Below are 19,841 nucleotides of genomic sequence, written 5' to 3'. Positions count from 1 at the left end.
TTTCTGACCAAAAAAAGTCAGCTTTTAGTAGTGTTTGTAATAGTATCATCCTAGAGATGGAGACCATCAATCTCTTCCTTTTATTGGTGAAATATGCTGTCACTCAAAAAAAGAGTACATTAAAGGAGATTTATCTAAAGAAGCATCAATTCCATGTTTTTAGAGTTGTAACATAAAAATTAAAATGAGATTGAAATTAAAATTGTCAACATCCAACACATTTTTGACAATGAATTTTCTTTCTGTCACTTTGAACTTATTTTTTTTCTCGTTGAATTTCATTAGTTATTCACTTACTCAAAATTTTACTATTGGCATTTGGAAATGTGAAAATAAATTACTGTCTGTGAATGCGCCTTGACCTCCCCTGAAATATGCTATCTGTATATTTTCCTTTAGTCATTCTGTGAAATGGTTGTATATACTCTAGAAAGAACTGTGTTACTCACATTCCAGTGCTTTGACTAAAAATAAAGGGTTTCAGGTGATGCTACATAAAGGATTTCAAGGATGCAACAGATTAATTCATTAGGTCAAAAATTAGCTCCTAAAAGATCACAAATGTTGACCAAGTTTTACATTGCTTGCAAACGTTGTTAAAAGGACCCTGGAACGACAGAGCTCTTTGGCTGTAATGTCCTATGATTCCATCATTTTAGGTTCATGTTTATAGTTACCCATTTGGTCTTACATGCATTTGTAACTGTGATTATGAAAATAATTTTGCACAAGTTTGTCCTTTTTCAGTTTGCTACAGTACTGTATTACATGTCTCTGCTTTGTATTTTTAACCTGGTTTCTTGGTTCTGTATTTCCTGCATGCTTTCCTAGTGGCCAATATGTCGAACGTTCTGTAGAATGCAGTTTAATCTTAAGCAAGAATAACTAAATTGCAAATGTGTATCTTATGTTGGTTGTTTCTTTCTATTTCATTTTCCATTTGTTAATAATAATTATTATTATATTTTGGCTAAAGCTAGTACAATTATTATCATTTTGTGGATGAGGAACCATGGCACACAGATATTAAGTATCCTTCCAAAATTACATAGCTAGTAAATTGTGGAAACCATATCACTCACTCTCTGTCTCCAGAGCTCTTGCTGTTCACTAAAGCCTCCCTTAATAGGAAAAAAAATGAAAAGATTATCAACATTTGATAATGGAGTAGTGTGAACTACCTCATTCTAATGCCTAAAGCTTAGGTTAAACAAGAAAAACAAGTAGAGTTGGCTTAAAATGAAATAAAATATATTTAAGAACTAGAGCACCCCAAGTTCCATGTTTCTTTCTTTTTTTCATGGGCAAGGCACTGGGAAACGAACCCACATCTCTGGCATGGCAGGCGAGAACTCTGCCTGCTGAGCCACTGTAGTCTGCCCTCCACGTCCCTTTTTAAAGTTTATTCTAAATGGAAAACATGTTACATCCTCATAAATGAAAAATCTGACTTTTAACAAAAGAAAAAATGTGAAGAATGTCCTTAGTCTATCCAGAGACATATTATTAACACAAAACTACCTCCTAGGAACATATTTTTTATTTTCAATCTTGCTTTTTAAACTGTATGTACTATGATGGAGCTTGTATCAATTAAACATATTCATGGAGAAGGAGAAAAAAATGGGCCATATTGCCCATTTAGGTTAGCGATTCTCAGCCTTGGCTGCATATTAGTAGTACCTGGAGAGCTTTAAAAATACCAATGTGAAGATTCTGATTTAATTGGTATGAGGTGTGGCCTAGGTAGCCTGATTTTAAAAAGTTTCTCTGGCACTGACATTATAAAATATTGATGAGGTCGTGGTGCAACTGGTGGGCAGGTAAAATTGTACAATCGCTTTGAAAAATTATTTAGCAGTTTCTTATAATGTTAAACATATACTTCTCATATGACTCAGCATTTCTTCTCCTAGGTGTATACTTAGAAGAAGTGAAAATATAAAACCAAGTGAAGATTTGTGTACAAATGTTCTTAGCCTCTTTATTCCCAATAGCCAAAAAATCTGTTAATGGACCAAATATCTCTCAATAGGAGAATGGATAAACACATTATAATATATTCATACAATGGAATACTCAGCAATAAAAAAAAAATGAACTACTCATTGCATGCAACAACATGGGTTGTGTTAGGCAGGATTCTAAGATGACTCTCAAGATGTTTCCTCCCTGGTATAAACACCCTGTTAAATTCCTTGAAATGTGGGTAGAAAGCATGAATATGATGAGATATCACTTCTGCAAGTATGTTACAATATATGGCAATATATTGTATATATTATATTATATTATATTACATTATATTATATTATATTATATTATATTATATTATTTATCATATTATATATGGGAGATTATTCTCGGTAGTTCTAACATAATCAAGTGAGTCCTCTAAAAGTGGAGATTTTTCTCTAGTTGGTCATAGAAGAGGAAGTCAGAGAGAGACCCTCTGGATGACTGGAGAAGAGCAAACACCCACAACGGTAAATTACCTTTTGAGGCCATGGGACAAGGAATTACATGTGGTCTCTAGCAGCTGGGGTTGGTCCTTAGCCAACAGCTAGTAGGAAAATAGGGACCTCAGTCCTCCAGCCACAAGGAAATGAGTTCTTTCAACAACTAGTGAGTTTAGAAGAACTTGATTTCAACCAGTGAGACCTTTAGCAGAGAATCCAGTCATGTTGTACCTGGACTTCTAACTTACAGAAAATGTGAAATAATAAATTTGTGTTATTTTAAGCTGCTAAATTTGTAGTGATTTGTTACACAGTAATAGAAAACTAATACATGGATGACCGTCCCGGATGTTATGCTGAGCCAAAGAAAGTGGACATAAAATAATATAAATTATATGATTCCATTTATGTGACATTGTAAAGCAGTTCCAAATGAGGGAATTTTCTGAATAGACATAGATATTCTCTCTGGAATAGGGATGTAAATTATGTGGTTGAATCCATTTGACAAAACTGTCCTAAGATTTGTGCATTTCAGTGTATGTAAGCTTTTGTACTATAAAAACTAAACATGACAATAATTGAGTGGAGTTAGGTAGTGGTAGAAGATAACAAATAAAACAAAAATGGAAAAATATTGATAATGGTTGAGATCAGGTGATGAGTACACAGGGCTTGTTGTTCCATTCTAGTTACTTATATATGCTTGAAATTTTCTGTAATAAAAAAAGTGTTTTAGATGATTCTAGTGTGTAGTCAAGGCTGAGAATCACTGATCTAAACAAATGAGAGGAAGAACAAATTATGTAAAGCTTGGGCCTGGACACGCTATGGAGAATTAGAAAACAGACTCATAATATCAGGGCTAGAATTAAATTTATCAAATTTCAACTCTTTCATCATCTGCAAGTATGCTGAGGAGATTGAGACTGAGCTAATTGTAGAACTAGGACTAAAACTCGAAAAAAGATAAACCTTTTTTTCTTGGTTTACCCTGGTGATTATTCTTGAGGCTTTCACCCTTCTCCCTTTGGTGGCTTTACAAAAACTTGGCTCAGCCAGGAGCATCAAGCTTGCCCGATACAAGAAGAGCAAGGTCTTTCACTAACACCTGCTGTGCTACTATGAGTGATCCCTTAGCTGAACTCTAGAGGCTCCCCCTTTTTTCAGAGCCATTTCTCCAGTCAGGAAGTTCCCATTGTTAAATAGTCCACTAGGATTTTATCTTGTCCTTATACTTCTTGACAGTGTTACAGGGACAGGGTTCTCTCATGGAATATTTTCTATGGTGAATCTGTGTTCAGCCCAGGCACTCCACTCTGGAATTATGAGCATTTGGGGTATCATGTGCATTTTGGTGTTTTTTCCTACTCACACATTTTCTCCCTCAATAAATTTTAGTTTCGTTTACATGGTGTATTTCTAGTGCTGCTTTTTCTATTTCCCTTGAACAATAGTTATTGACCATGAATAACTAGTTACATCATTATGATTTTTTAAATGGTGTTATGATTTTAGAAGATTTTTCAGTGGGGTCCCTGGGGGGTGGGAATATCTGCCTCTGCAGTTACATCAAGTTGCCACCAGGACCAGTGTATTATTAGTCAGGATTCTCTCAAGAAACAGAACCAACAGGAGATATCTGTAAATATGAGATTTATAAAGGTGCCTCACACAACCATGGGAATGGAAAAGTCCAAAATCTGTAGGGCAGGCCATGAAGCTGGCAACTCCATGAAGGGTCTAGATGAACTCCACGGGAGAGGCTCACTGGCTGGAGGAAAAGTCTTCAACCAACTGAATCAAAACCAACTGATTGGATTATCTTGTTTGTGGGAGGTACTTCCTTAGTTGATCATAGATATAATCAGCCATAGCTGCAATCAACTGACTGATGATGTCATAAACCAGCCTTCAGGTTTATCAGCCAACCATGGGATATCCTGTAGCAATGGTTAGGCCAGTGCCTGCCTGGCCAGACAAAACTGGGCATCATCACCTGGCCAAGCTGACACCAGAACCTAAACATCACAACAGAAACTGCTAGCTCTGGCCTCCAACAGCGACCAAGACCCCATGGCAGATAAGCCCAGAATTGCCATAGCAATGGAAAGAAAGAAAAAACAGGGAAATGCTAGCTTGGGGCTTGGGAGATACCAACCATTTTTGAACATCCTAGAATTTGGAGCATTTTTGCTCTGTTCCTGCTTCCCCTCCCCTCCCTGTTTTTCTTTTCTCTTATTTTTTCTTTTTTTATCATATTGCATATTTGATTTGGAATTTTTGAGTCATGTCAGCCTAGTATGCATGAACCAATGGTCTGGCTGGAGATGCATTTTAAGATGGAAAATTAAAGTGACATAATATAGAAGGAATGGAGTAGCCCAACATAGCCAACTAAAAATGAACTTAAAAAGAGCATGGATCAGAGAGGTTCTATCTTTGTTGATAGTTGACTAGGTTATTTCTAACCGATCCTTCAGATAAGAATGGTCACAAAATCTAGATAAAACATTAGGAAGAAAAGAATATCTATATGAAGGCACCAGAGAGCTATCACACCTATTTAAGCCAAGAGTTGGAAGAAGAGGGAAACCAATAAAGATTGGTCCAGCATTTGGGAACATTTTCTTCTTCTAGAAAATAGATTTCAAAAGCTAAAGCAGGAGACTGCCCACTGCCACCACCTCGCATACTGCCATGGCTGAGAACTTGGAGAACCACCACATCAAGAGCTTCAAGAAAAAGGGCCGTGATGTGGAAGCAAGTGGAAGACACAGAAATGAAGTGACAGTTGAACCGCAGAAGAAGAAAAGAGATGAGTCTTCATTGAAAAAGAGAAATGTTCTTCAAGAAGAAAGTTTAGAAGATTCAGATGTTGGTGCTAACTTTAAAGCACAAAATGTAACACTAGAAGCTATATTGCAGAATGCCAGAAGTGATATCCCAGGTGGTCCAGTTGAGTGCTGTCTGGCTGTAAGAAAGCTGTTATCTAGTGACAGAAACCCACCAATTGATAATCTAATAAAATCTGGGATTTTATCAATTCTAGTCAAATGCCTAGAAAGGGATGATAATCCTTCATTACAGTTTGAATTGCTTGGGTGCTAGTTAACGTAGCACCAGGAACTTCTGCACAGACTCAAGCTGTTGTACGGTCCAATGCAGTACTTCTTTTCTCGAGACTTCTCCAATTATCACATCAGAATGTTTGTGAACAAGCAGTATGGACACTGGGAACATCTTAGGTGATGGTCCTCAATGTAAAGGTTATGTCCTATCACTGGAAGTTGTCAAACCTCTTCTGTCTTTCACCAATCCTTTCATTCCCATCATCTTCCTTCAGAATGTTATATGGGTCATTGTCAGGCTCTGCAGGAATAAGGACCCCCACTGCCTATGGAGACAGTTCAATAGATTTTGCCAGCATTATGTGTCCTCATGCAGACATAAACATTCTTGTAGACACTTTCTGGGCTCTGTCATACTTGACAGATGGAGGCAATGAGCAGTACAGATGTTATTGTTTCAAGGGTTTGTGCCATTTCTCATGCCCCTTCTGAGCCACCAGGAAGTGAAAGTTCAAACAGCAGCATTTAGGGCAGTTGGCAACATAGTGACCGACGAGCAGATCCAGGCTGTTCTCAACTGTGATATCTTGTCCCACTTCCCAAATCTCCTATCACAGCTGAAAGAGAAGAAGCAGCTTGGTTCCTTTCCAACAAGACAGTAGGTAACCAGCAACAAATTCAAGCTGTAGTAGATTCTGGATTAATCCCTATGATGATTCACCAGCTTGCTAAGGGGAACTTTAGAACACAGAAAGAAACTTCTTGTGCAATTAGCAACTTAATGATCTGTGGTAGAAAAGATCAGGTTGAGTAACTTGTTCACAGAATGTAATATTATCATTCTGTAATTTACTCTCAACAAAAGATTCTCAAGTTGTTCAGGTGGTTCTAGATGGTCTGAAAAATATTCTGATAATGGCTGATGATGAAGCAAGCACAATAGCTGAAATAATAGAATAATGGGAAAGTTTGGAAAAAAAATGAAGTTTTACAGTATCATGAAAATGAAGACATATATAAGTTAGCATTTGAAATCATGGATCAGTATTTCTCTGGTGGCAATATCGATTAAGATCCTAGCCTCAATCCTGAAGCAACTCAAGGAGGTACCTACAATTTGACCCAACAGCCAAACTTCAAACAAAAGAATTTAATTTTTAAGTTCAATTGAGAGCAGTGTCTTTCCCACATTCTATATGAAGCACCACCAGATGGCTATCAAATGACAAGAACAACTGCAACAACAAAAGTCTCCCAAACACACATTCCTCTTTGTTCTGATGCTTCTAAAGCAAGCCATGTCTTAGTCACTTCCCAGCTGCCAAAGTCACTCTTACTGGAAATCTGCATGATTCCCTAAACTGTTTTAGAATTTCCCTTAACAATCTCAGCTACCTTCTTCATCTCTGTCCCTGGTGCCATTCACTGACTACAGTCATGAATTGAGAATGTTCTATGGCAATGGCGTATCTGTACCCTTTGGAAAATGGTATACAGTGGATCAGGACACTGGTGTGACACATACACATGTCAGAAGACTTCAGAGAGGTGCGGTCTGGTCTGAGCCTCATCATTGCCATCCACAGACATATTTTCATGCTCTCTGTGTGGAAGAATAGATCTTAAAGTACAAGCCAAATGACCTTCATTGGTGGGACTGACACAAAAAAAGTAATTTAAAGAAAAGAAACTTGACTATTGATTATATCTGTAGGTTTTAAAAAACTGTCCTTCATCTACCAGTAACTGAGGTGGTTGTTATCTGCTTCAGAAGCCAGGGTTGGAGGAATAACTTTCGATATGGATGATAATGCTTTCGCTATTATACTTGATTTTTGAGAGCAGCAAGCCCTGTCTGACCACTCACTCCAGCCTGTGGGTTCTTGCTGTTGAAATAATCAAATGCTGTGCGATGGTATTTTACCTGAGCTGCAACCTGTTATGGAATTGAACTTCTGTTTAAATTGAAAGCAACAGTCCCTGACTATAAAGGAAAAAACCTACAAAAATCTAAAACACCCATTGATGATGTAAAAAAATAAATCTTGCTTTCAGCTTTGAAGAGTTAATAGTTTTCAGTTTAAATCGATAATTGAATATGGTTGATTTCTATTGGATTTAAACTGTGGAGGTTTCATGTTTACTGTAATTTAGTCTTAAAATAATTTTATTAGTGCTCTTGATAACATGGTTGGCAACAAACTGGCAACTCTTTAGAAGTTTGTTCTTTGAGTTTTGGAAAAGTTCATTTGAATTCTACTCTAAAAGCATATTCACATTTAAAAATATTCCAACAAAGTTCTCTGCAGAGGAATAATCTGTAGTCGTTTAATGTAAACCTGATTTGCAGTGACCTTTAAATAATTCTGCAAAATCTGATATTACTATGTAAAGTCATTGTTTTTGGTAGATTGTCTGACCTAGCTATTAATGAAAGAATATGGACTTGAACGTTTTTAAATTGAACAATGTATGCTGTCACAAAAATAGTTTTGTTGCTATTGTTTATTGGGTATGCTTTCCCAATGCATTGGGAAATACCCTACCCCACCCTCCAAGGGCAGATAAGAAGGGCCCCACTTTTAACAAGGCCCCTCAGTAGAAAATGCAGCCTTTAAACCGCTGTGCTGCATGACTCCTGATGCCTTTTCACATGCATGTCCTTCTCTTCCATGTCTAGCCTCAGACTTCCTGGTTTACCATGAGTAATTTTCCCTTGTAGCCATTATGGCTCCCAGCGTATCTTGGGGCCTATTAAATGTCTGGTACCCAAAGCAGAAGCAGAGTGCATTAGCTTCAGTTATTGCTGGGTCCAGCTTACTGGAATATCAGAGTTTATGGTTTCTGTCTGAATCATCTGTTTGATGTAATTCCCCAACTGAGTCATTTTTCATTATAAAGTCCTCTTTAAGGCTCAGATTTCCAAGGCTGACATCCTTATGGCATCTCTCAGAGGTGGGTGTGCTAATGCTGATGCAATATCTCTCACCTTTGGAGGTTTTTGTCTTCCTTCTGCCTGACAAATTATCACAGGGGCTCTAAAGCAGGTGAAGGTGTCTAAGTTCTAAAGCTCTGGCTCAGCTGCCACATCACATTCACGGACCTGCCTTACATCAGGGTTTAGGGGGCAGGGGATGGGTGTGAGCTCTGGGTCAGCCCCGCTTCAGCAACATGTGCATTCTTAGGCTACATCACACAGAGTCTCAAGTGTCTAGTACTTGAAGGCAAGAAGTGGGGGTTTGGGATACAAGAGGAAATACATTTCAGATCAGCTTGGTTGTAATCCTTCTCTCATTTTCTGAAATGATGAAATTCACTTCAATGATTTCTTCTCCTCCCACTCTTCAGAGTCCAGGGCATGTTATATATCACCTTTTTCCATTTGGCAATGTGATTCTGTGAGAAGTTCACCCTTTAAGTTTGAGAGGACAAGTAGGTAAAAAGTGTAAGAAGGTGGTCTAGCATCATAGAGAGAGCTTTCAATTCAAATAGCCCTGTTTTGTTCATTATTGTATACTCAGCAACCAGCATGGTGACCACACATAGTAGGTGCTCAATTAATGTTTGTTGAATGAAGGAAGATATCTGAGTAGTTTAAATCCCAGATAAGTCACTAACCCCTTTAAATAACCCCTCTGGGTACCCATGTATCACTATAAAATGGGGAACATACACCCACAGAATGAGGATTATGGTGAGAATGAAAATTAATCCAATAAAGTATTGAGCGCATAGTAGATATTAAATAAATGCTAATTATTATTATCCTTATGTACTCCACTGTGCTAGGCAGTTAGAATACAGATGAGAATAAGAAACAATCTCTGCCCTTAAGGAATTTATAGTCAATGGAAAATGCAGGCACGAAACACAAGAGGCACTACACAGATTTTGGTACCAAGAGTGGGGTGCTGCTGCAGTTTGCAAATACCAAACATGTTGAAATGGCTTTTTAAATGGATAAGGGGAAGATTTTGGCGGAGTTGTGTGGAACTTGATAAAGAAGGCCTAGAATGCTTTGAAGAGACTGTTGGTAGAAATATGGACTCTAAAGATACCTTTGACCTGGTTCTAGACAGAAATGAGTCATGTGTTATTGCAGACCAGAAGAAGGGTGATCCTTATTTTAAAATGGCAGATAATCTGGCAAAGCTGACTAGTGGCTTTGGCAGGAAGGCAGATTTTAAAAGCCATGAACTTGGATATTTAGCAGAAGAAATTTCCAAATTAAATGTGGAAGGTGCAGCCTGGTTTCTCCTTGCAGCTTATAGTGAAATGTGACAGGAAAGAGATAAACTGAGAACTGAACTCTTGGGTACAAAGAAACCAGAAGTTCTGGAAAACTCTGAGCTTCCAGGAAAGGAGATCCCAGAGAATAGTACCCCATGTGAGGATGGCCAGATATGGAACCAGTCAGCCATTTCAGAGAAAGCCAGGATTGGACATGGAGTTATCCAGGGAAGATCTGTGGAAACTCCTTATGTCTGATGGGCACAATCCGAGCCTACTGCATCGAAAGCCAACAAGAGTGTTGTAGGATCTGTATAAAGAGAACCACTACTGGTCAGGACTGAGAGGAACGGAGAAGTGACACATTGCAGGAAAAATACTTCAGAGGCAAAACCATGGTGCCTGGGGTCTGAAGTTAAGAAGTCTCGGGCCAGGAGAACAGACCCACCCAAGCATGTGGAGAGGGTGAGCTTGCCCCAGAGGTAGAGGATGGGCCTTCCACTTTGTTGCAGAGGAAGAGTCATGCCACCTCAGGCCTTGGAGAGGGTGAAGCGCATCCCTTGGGGGTTGGGGAGAGCCTGGCTGCCACCACATGGAGGGGTTGAGTGTGGGCCCCTGAGATGGCAGAGAGTCCAGGTGCAGCCCTAATGCTTGGAAAGGATGGAGCTGAGAAAAGGTAGTCTACCCAAGTTTGCTTTAGGAGGGAGGCAGGGTTCTGTGTAGGCCCTTGGAAAGGGTGGGACTGCTGCTGCTTTCTGAAGCCCCAAAGATAAATGACTCTCAGACTTTGAAATCTATTGGAGTTTGCCCTCAGGTTTTTGAGACTGTTTGGGTCTCCTTCCTCCTTATAGAAATGGATATATGTATCCTATGACTGTTTCTCCTTTGTATGTTGGCAGCAAATAACTTGTTCTGAGTTCCACAGGTCCAGAGCCAGAGGATAATTTTGCCTTCGACCGTGCCTGTAACTAACTTTGATAGGAGTTTGCACTGTTTCTAAGTTTGTATTTCATTTGTATTGCTACTGAATGGCTTAAAGATTTCTGATATTGTGACATAATTAATGTGTTTTGTATATAGGAAAAACATGTCTTTTTTAGGGTCCAGAGGGTGGAATGTGCCAGTTTGAAAGGATGTATGTACCCTAGAAAAGCCATGTTTTAATCCTAATCCCATTTTGTACAGGTAGCTGTTTCTTCTAATCCCTATTCTGTACTGTATATTTGAAACTTTAATTAGACTATCTCCCTGGAGATGTGACTCCAGAGTGGTTGTTAAACTGGATTAAGTGGAGACGTGTCTCCACCTATTCTAGGTGGGTCTTGATTACTTTACTGGAATCCTATAAAAAAGGAAACATTTTGGAGAAAACTTGAGAATCTGAGAGAGCAGAGAACACCACAGCACCACAAAGCAGAGAGTCAATCAGCCAGCAACTTTTGGAGATGAAGGACAGTGCCTCCCGGGGAGCTGGAGAGGAAGCTAGCAGATGATGCCATGTTCAACATGTGCCCTTCCAGCCTGGAGAGAAACTCTGACCCTGTTTGCCATGTGCCTTTCCACTTGAGAGAGAAATCTTGAACTTCATGAGCCTTCTCAAATCAAGGTATCTTTCCCTGGATATAGTAGATTGGACATTTCTATAGTCTTGCTTTAATTGGGACATTTCTACAGCCTAAAATCTATTAACTTGCAACTTATTAAATTCTCCTTTTTAAAAGCCATTCCATTTCTAGTATATTGCATTGTGGCAGCTAGAAGACTAGAACAGAGGGATAGAAAATCTAAACTTATTTATTTATCAGATGGGGTGTGTATTTCCTGAGATGAAGATGAGACAGATGCCATCAGAGCTTTGTGAATCAGCTGGGGTTTTTTTCACTGATAAACAAACATAGCAGATGTGTAGTAATTACAAATATACGTATCTGCCAAGGAGGAGTCACTTAAAAGAGTGAGTTTTGTCTTGCATCTAAAGTGGATATAAGAGTATGTTTAAACTGCAAGATTTTTACTTGCTAGAGAATCTGTTTTAATGTAGTGGTTTGACCTCTGAGTATTTATAGGCTTTATAAATTTGAGAATCACTTTCTCTTTAAGGTGGCTCAGATTTTTCAACTCTTGTGCACATAAAATTGAGTTGAAGGCCATTGTACCTTTTTATCTTAATCCAGTTTTTGAGTTTAGCTTCATTTAGTAACCGCATCCTGTTCAGACCCTGTAATCTAAATTTTTGCGTGTGATATTCACTAAAAGTAGGAATAACAAAGTCACAAATTTTGGTGAAACCCTTTAAGTCCAAATCTTCTTGATGTTGTGAATTGTACTCCCTCTGGTTTAGTTTCTTCTGGACTCTCCATGCTTACTGATGATTACCTTGAAAATTTTGTGCACATTAAGATAAAAATTGGCCTCTATTATGATGTTCTTCTTTCCTCTTGTGTTCTCAATCCAAATGGACATTTTTAGGTGAATATCAGCATCGAGTAGTGTGGACCTGTGGATGCGTTTGCTTGATTCAGTTTGTTGTAACCATATTAGTTTTGAATTGGAATTGTACCATTTCATACATGATGCTGCACTTTAAAGTTTTCAAAAGTGTCTAAAAATTGCACTGTTTTTATTTTATTTTTTAATTCAGTTAAAAAAGACTAAACCATTCTTTCAAAAGAGGCATCTAAATGTGTTCCTAATTTTGTATATGGGCTTAGGTTTTGTAATCAATTAAAAAAAAACTATCAAATTAAAAAAAAAAGCAAGAGCAGTGAAAAGCTGAGAAGCTGAGCAGAGTTTTTATGAATATTATGGGGAAAAAGGAATGCAAATTGGAGTTTAGGATCTTTTAGGGAAGTAGGCCTCTAGTAAGTACTCTGTCTTCTAAATTGGTACCTTCAAGGGCTACAATCCAGTAAAGATACACTGGAAATAGACCAATCTTTATAATGCCTAAAGGCCAGCTTCAAATTATCTCAATCTCTGACTGGATTCAAGTGAACTATTATTAGCCTTGCTGCCTTAAGGAAGCAAAAGTAAATTCTCACTGCTTCCACCCCCCCAACTCCTGCCAAAAAAAAAAAAAGAAAAAAGAAGTAAATTCTCTGTGGAAGATAAGGTCATGCAGGTACTTAAATTAACTTTACAATCCCCATTTTTTTTTTTAACTCTGCGAAATGTGTCACTCAATAAAAGCATAACCCATTCACATACAAAGAAAAACTGACCAAAGTGAAAGATGACAGAAGCACTCAGGAAATAGAGCTACTGGAGTTATACAATATGTATTTTAAAATAAAAACTGTGTTTAGTAGTCAAGGATGAAGAATTTCTGAACAGATCTAGAAGAGAAAAGAATCAAAAGGAGTTTCTAGAACTCAAAATAAATAACTGAAATTAAAAACTTAATGTGTAGCTTAACATTTTTAATAGAGCTAGAGAAAAAATTAGTAATCATTGTATGTAGGAAAAAGAAAATGTTCAGACAGACACACAGAGACAAAAGGACAAATATGCAAAAAGACATAAGAGATATATGAGACCAAGAAGCAGGTTTAACATACGTGCAGTTGGGAGTTCCAGAAGAAGAAAGAGAATGGGGCAAAAGAAATATTTGAGGAGCTAATGGCTGAGAATTTTCCAAAACTGATTGAAGAAATCAAGCCACATATTCAGGAAGTACTATGGACACTGAAAAGGAGATCCATGAAGGAAGCCATCAGGGAAAGAGATGTATTACTTTCAAATTAGTCATGATAAGTTTGTTGGTTGACTTTCCAATAGAAACAGTGGAAAGAAGATGATAATGAAATTTTCACTCAAAGTACTAAGGAAATATATTAGTCACAAAAATTCTGTCTTACTAAATATATGCTTCAGAAAAGGTCAAATAAGACATTTTTAGATAAAGGTTGAGACAATTTTTTTCTCAGAAGATCTGTGCTGAAAGGAATACTATTGAAACATTTCATGCAGACAGAAAATGATCTTAAATGGAAGAATGGAAATGGAGAAAGGAATGGAAAGCTTTGGAATAAAGTAATATATGGATACATCCAAATAAATACAGATTGCTAATAATATGCTGTTGGTCTTAAAACATATAACAAAAGCAGCACAAAATATGAGAGGATAAATGGAGTTAAATTATTTTAAGGACCTTACATTGTCTAAGAATTACACTTTAAAAAATCGAGGATGCTTATTGTAATCATACAGTGGCCTTAGTAAAATAAAAAAGTAAAAGGGTGCATGGGTGGTTCAGTGGTAGAATGCTCGCTTTCCATGCGGAAGACCCAGGTTAGATTCCTGGACCATGCACCACGCCCCCAAAATATAAGAAGGTACTAAAAAAGGAAGAAAGTAAAATAGTAAAACTGCATAATTCAGAACTATGCCAGAAAGAAGAGGAAACTAATAGTAATATGAAAGATTTAACCCGAATAGATCACTTATTACCTTAAGTGTAATATACCAATTAAAAGACAAAGATTGTCACACTGGATGCAAAACTAAATCCCAACTATATTTTTCTTCAGTACTCACAAGTTAAATATAAACATACAGAAAGGTTGGCAACCAAAGAAAGCTGGTGTAAAAAACTAGTATCAGACAAAGTCAACTACAAGGCAAGGAGTATTATAAGTGATAAAGAGAAATAAACTATAATGAAAGAGGTGCCAATCTCTCAGGAAGATATGAGAATTCTTAAATATATTTTGACATCTTCAAAATAATTAAAGCAAAATTTGACAGCACTCAAGGGAAATATCAACAAAGTCCTTTAAGTGGGAGACTTTAACATTCTACTGTAAGTAACTGATAAGCTGAGAATATAGAATATAGAACATCTGAATAATCAAATTAACAAATATTATCTAATATATAAATATGCATATACACATAGAAGACTGCACCCAGCGCCTAAAGAATAATTATATAAAATATTTGTTACTTGCTTGGCTGCAAAGCAAGTCTCCATATATTCAATCAGATTGACCAGTTATTTAACAGCAGATGAATATCAGATTGATTATCACAATATGTTCCTGATTTCTAGCTAGAAATCAATAATAAAATACCAACTAGAAATTTCCAAGTGCTTAGAAATTAAGCAATACTTTTATGAATAACCCATGGGTTCAAAGAAATTTCTAATTACCAGGGAAATTAGAAAACATATAAAACTGAATGCTAGTGAAAATACAACATTAAAATTTGTGGAAAACAGTTAAAACCCTGCTTAGAGGTGAGTTCATAGTCTTGAATAAATTTAATATAGAAGAAGGAGAGCTAAAAATCAAAGATTCATCTAAGAAGTTAGGGAAAGATCAGTAAATTAATCGCAAAGAATGTAGAATAAAGGAAATAATGAGAATAAGAGGAGAAATTAATTAAATAGAAGCAAACATACAATAGAGAATGCCAACAAAACTAAAGTTGATTAATATGAAAGACTAATAAAATTGATAAATTTTTGGTGCAATTAATCAAGGAAAAGAGAAAGTACAGATGTTTAATATTGGAATGAAAAATGGGACCTCAACCACAGATTCTACAGACATTAGTATGATGATAAGGGAATGTTATAAACCACTTTATGCCTATATATTCTAAAATTTAGATGAACAAATTCCTTAAAGACGTAACCTAACAAAACTGACTTAAAGAGCAAATATGGACCCTCCTATATTTGTTAAAGAAATAAAATCCATAATTGAAAATCTTCCCACCTGAGGGTTGTCTTACTCATATTTAAATCTCCAGTGCCAAGAACAATGCCTGATTTATAAAACTGCTCAGGTAATATGAATTGAATCCGTAAATAAGTCTCCAGTAGTGAAATATTCTTACTATATTGCTCTTGTTTTTTCATCTTTCTTCCCTATTAAACCATGAGCAGCTTGAATGCAGTGTGATGTGTTATTTATATTTGTATCCCCAGCATCAAGTTAACGGTATTTATGATGTGTAGGAAATGGTTAGTAAAGGTTTGTTGAATAATTGAATTAAAAAGGAGAGTGCTTGCACATTTAAAAAAAAAAAAGGAAGAGAACTTCTAACATGTATGGAGAGCTTTATACATAGCAGGCTTTTATGCTAGGAACATTTACATAATCATCTCATTTATTCCTAAGATACTTTCATGAGAGAGGAAGTTTTAGTTCCATGAAGGGAGTACATCTCAAATCAGTGAATTAACTTCCTCATGTGCCAGAACCAAGATTTGAATTCAAATCTGAACTGTCTTTAAAGCCCATTTCTTTCCTCTCTACTTGTGGTTTTCCAGAGTTGATTATGGGCACTAGAGGATTCTCAAGAAAAAAGAATTTTGTAAAGGAGCATACTGAGAATGTGAATGCCTAAAGAACTTAGATCATGTATTTCAGTCTCTTCATCAATTTCATTTACTATAAAGACAGAAATTTGTATATGTCAAACTTTATACATTTTAATAAAGAGAATATCTGTGAGAAAATGAGACCACATGTTAATGAAATTTCCTATATTCTAAACAAAAGGGTCTTAGTTTCAATCCTTACTCAAAAATCCTGATTCCTACCTAGTCCCATCCCATCCCATCCCATCTAGGTGTTTTGTTCTTTTGTAAATAGTAGTTTCTAAATATCAAGAAAAGAAAATAGCGTAGCTATCATTTTTCAAGCAAAATTGTGAAAGTAACCAATAGCTCCTTAAAAATGGCTTGCCATACTATCTCTGCTCCAAATTTTATCTAGAAATGTGAAATATCAACTACATTTGCTAAGACTTAAATCATTTAGTAGTGACTAAAAAAATTTCCTAATGTCATCTAGTATTGCTAAGATAAAAACCAAAAAGAGAGCTTGTGGAACTTGCAAGCTATATTTTTTGTTATGGATTATAAGGGTATGCCTAGAAGTGGTTCTTAAGAATAAAAGAAGAGTGATTAAAATTGGGCCTATAAATTCTGGTGTGAAATTGGTAAAGTATTAACTGATGAAAATTCTGTCATTGCTTTCCACCTTTTATCTACACTATGCTTCTCTTTTTAAAATTATTTCATTTTAATTTTTAATGTGAGAATTATCATTGTTTGAAGGATCATGAAGATGTGAAAAAGTCTAAAATGATGTTAACAGATGTGCCATAGAGTATGATAGAATTTGTCAGAAGTAGTATTCTGACTATTTTAAAAAAGCATTTCACTCTATTTTCATAGCATCATCTGTAAGTAATTTCTTGAATGAGTTTTTTAGATGATTATGCTTATGGTAACTCATACATTTTTCTGATATCTAAAGAATTTTGCCGGAGCTTTGATAATGAACATTGCACTTTAAGGAAATAACACAAATTCTTAATTTGCAATAAAACGTCTCATGACAAGACAAATCTAAAATATATGACTAAAATAAAGGGTGTAATTCAAGCTCAGTCTGGTTTAGTGTCTTTCTTTGGGCAGATTCTATGATTTTTAATTGGGTAGAATTAGCCTTCAGCGAGCTTCACTTCCTTCTCTTGCACGCTTTTTATATTCCGTCTTGCCTCTCAAACGTCGTGTCTTTATAAGCCTGCAGAGGAGAAATAGGTTCTATAAGTCCCTTACTTTGTCATGTGATTAATTTGCTGAGTTTACCCTTCTAAGTGTGTTCATGTTTTTGAAGGTAATGATTTTATCAGAATCTTCCTACTATTCATCAATGCATATTATGCGGTTTTGTCTCAAAGCTCATTCCCTACTCCAACTAAGTTAAAATCAGTCTTTTCCAGGAACAATTTAACTTTTCTGCTTGAGGGGCAGACCTTTAAAAAGAGAGTACAATAAAGACTGGTAAGGAATTGAACACTTGTGCAGGAGTGGTTGTCATGGGAACTTCTGATTAGGAAATGTGTCCAAGGTGAGGCTGGATTTTAGTTTCTCATTCGTCAAGTTAAATGGAGGGAAATAGCCTAGAGAGGATAGTGGCAGAATCTTTTAAGGCAAGGGCAGGCAGGCAGTTGGGAGCCAGTGTTGTGGTGAAGGTCCTGCATTAGTATTTCTTATTAAGCTGGGAAATATTGAGGGAATTTTGGCAAACAGAAAAGGCACTTAATAGTTCCTTTTTTTTTTTCATTCTAGGAGTAGCAGACCAAAGAGAAGCTACAAGAATGAAGGGCTAAGAACCAGTTATTGAAAGATTCAGTTATCACTTTATGACAAACCTTTCTTTGTAGATTAGGAAAGAGTTTATATAACTGTTGTCCAGGGGAACTCAGCCTTAAATCTCCCTGTTATAAACAGCATTCCTCAAATCATGAACCCATCCCATCAATTATCAGACATTATTCAGATACTTCTTTAAAAGTGACTCTCATTCTCTCTTGGTAGAAATGGAGTCTCATAAAATTTTGAAGTAGAGATGTTAGAATGTAAGACAAATCCTTGTACTTCTAGCTAGTATTTGAGCTGATGAAATATTAGAAAATAAATTAATGGCAATGTGTAAAAACCTTTAAATTTGAAGTTTTTCAGGTACCACAAAACAGGACATAGTCTAGTTCCTTTCAGTAATTAGTTTTCTTTCATGTTACCTTTTTTTCTTTTGAGTGTTGGACCCAATACTGGAAAATCACAGTACTTTTAGACAGATGTATGAAGTCACAGCTGGAATCAACTTCTTTTTGTGTTTTTCTATAAAAAAGATTTGAATATTTCAAAAAAGTGGGAGGCTGCATTTTGGGATACACATATGATGCTAAATTGGCATTGCTAATTAGGAGCAAATTGGCAAAGAATGTACTTTATTTCTAGGGTGAAGTTTTCATTAGTGGCTAGAGTTCTGTGCAGAAACAGGAGTAATGAAACATGTATATAAGGGCAACTTAGATTTAACTAGCACTGCAGGCTTTTTCTCTTATAGGTAGATGTGACATCTCTTAAATTAATTCCCGTTGCCTAGAGACAGTACCCTCAGGGTAGATCCTTTAGAGGCCTGGGTCATTGAACAATTCATGGCTAGACTAAATCCAAAGAGAGGATGCTTAATAAGACAGCTTCCAGGCAGTGTTAGAAAATAAATGGTCCTTCAAATGATTACCTGTACCTTGGGCCATGTGATGAGTCTGATTTACTGCGCCTGCCATTCCTTTTGTACCACAGCAGTAAATTCGTACCACATCTCTATTCTCCAACCCCCTGCACCCACTTCAAGGCTGTGTATGATATGTAAATTTAAATTCTGGGAATGATGGAGGGGAGGGAAGCCATTTCTACTGGGGATAAAGTAGAATGATGTGCTTCTTTAGCTCAGGGAATGTGGATGCACATTTGCGCTATAAAGTGGTAGGAAGAAGGAAGGGACATTTGTTACCAATAGAGGCAAGGAAATGTAAACTCTGATTTTGTTTGAAGAGTTAAGGAAAAGGGACCAGTGATCATTTGATATGAGTTTGAAAGATTGGGCAATCAGGAACACAGGAGGACATAACCGCCCCTGTAGAGGGTGAGGTCAAAGTCAGTTTGACATTTTTGAGAAGGCATTTCCTGGACATTGCACACATTTTTTCCAATTCTGGTTTAATCCAAGATCTATTAACAACCTTGTAAAGATAGCCATTCTTAGGACGGTCCCGGCAGTTTTTCATATCCTCAGAGTTTTCTTTTGGGGTTTCTGTGGAAATGTTAAGTGGTGGAGTCAAGCCCAACAGTTCAAGCTTTTCATATATTTTATAACTTGCTTCATAACATAAAAATATTTATGTATCTTTCAATATTAGGATTTTTATAAATAGTGGGAATAAAGAAACATTATCACCAGCAACTCCACTTGTAGATATGTACCCAAAGAGAGTGAAATCGGGGTCACAAACAGCAACTTGTGCATGAATATTCATAGCAGCATTATTCACAAAAGTGGAAAGCTGGAAACAACCCAAATGTCCATCAACAAACGAATGGATAAACAAAATGTGGTATATGCACATGATGAAATATTATGCGACCATAAGGAAAATGAAGTTATGAGATATGCTGCAACATGGAATAATCTTTAAAATATTATTCTCAGTGAAATATGCTAGGCACATAAGGACAAAAATTGTATGACATCACTTACATGACTAGAAA

The 19,841-nt window shown here is 36.5% G+C and overlaps 1 long non-coding RNA gene and 1 pseudogene across 1 annotated transcript; one reads left to right on the top strand and one right to left on the bottom strand.

Annotated features, from left to right (window-relative positions):
* The first annotated feature begins 4,771 nt into the window (after positions 1-4,771).
* Positions 4,772-7,188, top strand: LOC143676453 (importin subunit alpha-4 pseudogene; annotated as a pseudogene).
* Positions 7,189-17,185: 9,997 nt separating this feature from the next.
* Positions 17,186-18,408, bottom strand: LOC143676452 (uncharacterized). Its single transcript, XR_013172095.1, has 2 exons — positions 18,308-18,408; positions 17,186-17,307 (listed from the first exon to the last, which is right to left on the bottom strand). It is a non-coding gene; the product is annotated as an uncharacterized LOC143676452 (long non-coding RNA).
* Between the last annotated feature and the right edge of the window lie 1,433 nt (positions 18,409-19,841).

Source organism: Tamandua tetradactyla, chromosome 3 (assembly GCF_023851605.1).
Source record: "Tamandua tetradactyla isolate mTamTet1 chromosome 3, mTamTet1.pri, whole genome shotgun sequence".
Taxonomy (NCBI): domain Eukaryota; kingdom Metazoa; phylum Chordata; class Mammalia; order Pilosa; family Myrmecophagidae; genus Tamandua; species Tamandua tetradactyla.
Note: the sequence above shows the minus strand (reverse complement) of the source record. Positions and strands in the feature narration are given on the sequence as shown.